We start from the raw sequence: 5,829 nt of genomic DNA, 5'->3' as shown, positions 1-5,829 counted from the left end.
TTAACATGTCACCTGCACCGCTAATTTAGCTGTACTATTTGTTACTCCAAGTGGAACACTAAACATTTCTTTTGTAACTATAAATCCACAATTACTTTTTCCTATGCATGCAGCTTCCACAACAGATTGAGTATTTGTAGCTTCCCAAGACCCTTTCTTAAAAGAACCACACTGGCCTTGTGGATTCCCAAAGCTAGTAAATTGGATTTGTGAAATTAGTTGTCCACTTTGGCATGATAGTTCGAGTTGTGCACCTTCATATACATTAGCACAAATAATTCCTGTTGTCACAGTTTGGAACTGAACACTCTGAGGATTACCACCTATTTCCTCAAATAAAACCAATATGTTCATGTCATCATTCAAGAATGATCTTGGTACATGATACCACCTTTGCGATGGACTTCCACAATTAGTGTTGCACTTTTCCTTTACATATTTTCCCCGATAATCGCACGTGTCACTGCATCCATTTGTAGATGTAACCCAAGAAGCCCAATAACGACCAATGCTATGTCCATTCACCCAAGCATGTCCTTTACCTAGGCCTTGGAAGTCCACCACGATAGGGTTTGTTCCAAAAGGGGCTTTAAACTCTGCCTTATACCAAGTCATAGGTTTTCCAATAGGAATATGAGGTGAATTAGTGTTCCATGATACACTGAGATGTTGTTGCGAATCATATAAACGTTTCCTCTCACCATTCAAACCAACCTTATAAGACCAAAGGTTGGTTGACAAATCCATAGTAACATTATTTTTTCCAATCAATTGAACAGGGCCACCTGATATGCCTGTTTTTATCTCGTCAAACCATGCACCATAGTTTGCAAGCCCGACAGTGGCACTAAGCAAAGTTATAATGTTTGTTCCATTCTTCAAAGAAACTTTCTTTTCATAAGTAAATTTATTTCCCCATTGGCTAAATTGGTATTCTATATACCTCCTATTAACATAACCATGAAGTGTATGCCCCATAGTGTTCACACTGAGAGTTGCATTGCTCCAAATTGAAGTGTCATTGATATCAACACTAGTCATGTACCATAAATAGTCACTAGCATCCAAGGTTAGTTCCTTCTGCTCCAAGAGCTGATGTGCTTTAATATTTCCCTTTCCATTCATGGTGTCTTTCTTTGGCTCCATTTTCCATTCCCAAGTGAGTTCATTAGAACTATTATCACCACTCTTTTTCACCATTATTGAGGTCTGACTATTAACTTTTGTCGTATTGAAAATTTCTTTGTTGCATCAATCAAGAATGGTGACGGACCAGGCAGGAACAAAGTATTTACCATCATTTTGTAATTCAATATTTGCATCTTTGTTAGTGTCATTATTGCTCAGGAAACAAAATCTTGCGCCTGTGGAATTGGCGTATGTTGTAAGTGTGATTCCATTGCCAAGATCCTTGTCATTTACTGATATATAATTTGTAAGAACATTTTCACCCAATTTAATTGCTGCATGAAGTTGCTTAAGATGTCCCCATTTTGGTTGATTCAAATTCCCATACTCATCAATCGGTGCATCATAGTCATAAGATGTTGTTATATATGGTCCACCTGATGTGCGGCCAAAGTTGGTTCCTCCATGGTACATGTAGTAATTGTTTAATACACCTCCATTTTGGAAAAAGCGTGCAACTGAGAAAGCTGAATCTTCAGCACTTCTATGGGGAACCCTTTCACCCCATTTTTGGAACCACCCAATCCAATTTTCAGTGAACATTTTAGGACTTTTTGGGTTATTAGGTTTAAAATTATGACAGTAGTATCCATTGCAAGTATTGATGATAGGTTGGGGAGCATCACCTTGCTGACACATGATCCATGGAACCCCAATATTTTGTGCTAGAGCCATTTGAGCACACCATTTAACGTATTCCTTCCCGGCATCTTTGTAATTCCACATGATATCTCCATATTCATTCTCAATTTGAGCTAGAACAATGGGACCTCCTTGTGATGCAAACAGATTTGCTTCTTTTGCCACATTCACGATCTTTGTGGTGAAAATCTGCATTTCTTTCTTGTAAACCTCATTATTTGTTCTTAGCTCGATCCCAGGAATATTGTGAAGCCACAATGGGAATCCTCCGTAGTTCCATTCCGCACATGCATAAGGACCAATCCTCATAATGGCATATAGTCCAGCTTCTTGGATAAGCTTGAAAAATTTGACAAAATCCAAATTTCCTGAGAAATTATATTCACGTTGAACAGGTTCGTGACGATCCCAAAATATATAAGTTTCAATGGCATCAAGGCCACCATCTTTGGCCTTTTGAATAAGGTCGGGCCACATCTCCACAGTGCTTCTTGGATAATGGATTGCACCTGAAAAAATAAGACGTCTTTCTCCATTGATAATTAGAGCTTTTGAATCATAAGTAACCTCTATGGCAAAACACGAGTGCAACATAATCATACTCATTAAGAGAATGCTATAACAAGATAACAAACCCATTTTGAACATGTATGATTCTCCCGTCTTTTTATTGAAATATTATAATTGAGAAAATGAATTATATAGGAAAATGTAGTTTGGTTGTTCCCCAAAAATAGTGTTGAACTATCTAATCAATATTCTAAATTAGATTTCTCTTCATAAAAAGTATGTTATATGTGTTGGTCACAAGAAAAAAAAGACACCCAAGGAGTGAGTAAGAACTCGTCAAATACAACCTATATGTTCTAAAAATCTTCAAATATTTAACTTTGTTTATCCAAATACAATTTTTAATTTTTAATTTAAGTAATGGAAATAATGAATGACACAAAAAAATCTTCAACCAAAGTGTACATAAAACTACGGAATAACAAAATTATGCTTGTCGCATATATCTAAATTAGCATATTTAAATTTGCTATTATAATAATTTATATACAGTAAAAGAGATATAATTCCAAAATATTGATTACAAATTATTCAGGGTTAGTTGATGGTTTAGGATAAGATAAATACAAATATAAGATGAATGAACGGTATAAAACACGAGAAGATCTAATTATATCATGTATTTTATATAGACAAAAAAAAGTTTGCTAACATAATCTATTTGATATGTATATGACAATATCGAATCTTATCCTCCACATAGAAAATAACTCTTTAAATGACTTATAATTTTGATTTTACTTTCACACAAAAAAACAGTAGTTGTCTCCTTATATCAAATTATTATTTTTATTAAAAATATTTTATTATATAAATAAAAAAGATATATTGAAATTTAAAGTAATAAACTTTTTTTTAAAATTATTTTTATCAATCTCTTAACGTTAAACATGCAAAGTGAAGCAAATTGTGTCTTATATTAAAAATTAAATACCTTACTATTTATTATATGCTTATTAATTCTTTATAAATGTTCATATTAGAAACTATTTTACTGCCCCGATTATTAAAAAATTATGAATCTGCCATTGATAATACGTGTTGAGATAATGATAGATTGATCGATATAGATTTTTATTTAACATAGTCCATGAGTGACCCGAGATTATTTTGTCTTCATTCATATCCACATCCCCTAAGCATGAGGTTCTTAAGGGTGATATGCTTTAGAAATAGTTATCCCAGTCTAAATGGCATGTTTGACCCGTGTAACGGGTTGCAGGGTCCATATTTGAAATCTAGGCTAGTTTTGTTTGAGGTCATGATCATATCCTTAACCCTCATGTCTGTCCAAAGCCCTAAAGCAAGTGGTTATTAAGGGTTAAATTCTTAATGAAATTATTTTGGTCCACCAACACCTAGGAGCGAGATTTGCATGAGCTGTGTATTTCTAATTGGTGTGTTCATGCCCGATTGACAAAGAAATATTTGTGCTTGTTATAAGTGTGTTTATTGTGTCGAAGCCAGCACGATTATTAGAAGTAATTCATATTTATTAATTGTACTATTTTCTTAGCCCCTAAGTTTGTTAGAGGGTATTTTAGTATTTTATCCTATTCTAGTAACCCTAGTTTTAGCTTATAAATAGGGTGACAATCATTGTGACTTTTATCATGTTTTGTAGCCGTCATTCTCTTAATAGAATATTTCCATTGATCATTCATTCTACCTTTGCACCAACAATTGGTATCTAGAGCTCCGGTTCGGATTCATTGGGAAACACGGGAAACACGAGTGAACGTGAGGTCTTGTGTGTTTGATTTTGATTCTTAGATTCGTGTTGAATCTTGAACAAAATCTGATCAGAATTTTAATTCTGTGGGTTGGGAAACACTGTGTGAGAAATCTGAGTGTACTGTGCAAGGTAGAAAGATGAACGGAAACGGCAATATGAACACCAAACTTCCAGTATTTGACGGTAAAAACTGGAATCGTTGGATGATCCAAATGCGTGTACTGTTCGGTGCTCAAGATGTTCTAGATCTTGTCACTGATGGTTATGTTCCGGTAGCAGCAGATGCGACGGATGAACAGAAAAACGCGCAGAAGGAAGTAAGGAAGAAGGATCAGAAATCATTGTTCTTCATTCATCAATGTGTTGATGTTAATGTGTTTGAGAAGATTGCAGATTCAACGACAGCGAAGGCTGCGTGGGACACACTGGTTAGATGTTATGGTGGTGACGCATCAGTGAAGAAGGTGAAGCTTCAGTCCTTGAGAAAGCAATATGAGAATCTCAACATGAAGAATAATGAGAAAGTTTCTGAATACATCTCCAGAGTGATTCTGATCACTAATGAGATGAAAGTGTGTGGAGAAACTCTTTCTGAAGAAACAATCATGGAGAAGGTATTGAGATCCCTTACCTCTCAATTTGATTACATTGTGGTAGCAATAGAACATTCCAAAGATCTGAGCACCATGAGAATTGAAGAGCTGCAGAGCAGTCTAGAAGCGCAAGAGTTGCGTTTGACTGAGAGAACTTCTGAAAGGGAAGTAGAGCAGCAGGCTCTGAAAGCAACTTCTGATAGGAGGTATCAGAAGCCAGGAGAAGATCTGATGGTGGTCAGAAGTCAGAAAGCTCAACCTCTGATAGACAAAAGAATGCTCAGAAGGGAAAAGAGAAGTATGACAAGAAGAAAATCCAATGTTACTGCTGTAAGAAGTTTGGTCACTTTGCTAGAGACTGTTGGTCAAACAAGGAGAGAAAATCAGAAGAAGCAAATATAGCCAGAAGTTCTGATGACGAATTTGTGCTATTGATGGCCTCTGAATCTGATGATATGGATCTGATAGACTGGTGGTATATGGACACTGGCTGTTCAAATCATCTTACTGGAAACAAAAAATGGCTGGTTGACTTTGACTCTGAAAAGAGGACAAAGATCAGATGTGCTGATGACAAATATCTTAATCCAGAAGGTATGGGAAATGTCAGAGTGATTCTGAACAATGGGAAAACAGCATTGATTCAGAATGTGTGGTATGTGCCTGGCATCAGAAGCAATCTGATGAGTGTGGGACAATTAATTGAGAAAGGTTTTTCAGTTACCATGAAGGACAATCTTCTGAAGCTGTATGACTGTAATCAGAAGTTGATTATAGAGTCAGAACAGGGAAGGAATAGAACATTCAAGGTGAATGTCAGAGCTGCAGACTCAGAATGTCTTAGTGCAACAAGTGCTGAGAAGGAGAGTGAGCTGTGGCACAGAAGATTTGGTCATTTGAATTTCAGAAGCTTAAAAAATCTGAATTCAAAGAAGTTGGTACATGGAATTCCTGCAATTAAGAAGCCTGAAAAGTCATGCAAAGTTTGCATGGAAGGAAAACAACCACGATTGCCATTTGCGTCAGAAACTGCTCCAAGAGCAAAACATGCCTTGGGAGTTGTACATTCTGATGTGTGTGGTCCATTTCCAGTAGCATCGA

At 36.1% G+C, this 5,829-nt stretch overlaps 1 pseudogene; it reads right to left on the bottom strand.

The window, feature by feature from the left end:
* On the bottom strand, positions 1 to 2,453 carry LOC127085688 (beta-galactosidase-like; annotated as a pseudogene).
* Between the last annotated feature and the right edge of the window lie 3,376 nt (positions 2,454 to 5,829).

Source organism: Lathyrus oleraceus, chromosome 5 (assembly GCF_024323335.1).
Source record: "Lathyrus oleraceus cultivar Zhongwan6 chromosome 5, CAAS_Psat_ZW6_1.0, whole genome shotgun sequence".
In the NCBI taxonomy this organism is placed as follows: domain Eukaryota; kingdom Viridiplantae; phylum Streptophyta; class Magnoliopsida; order Fabales; family Fabaceae; genus Lathyrus; species Lathyrus oleraceus.
This window is presented reverse-complemented; position numbering and strand designations above follow the sequence as displayed.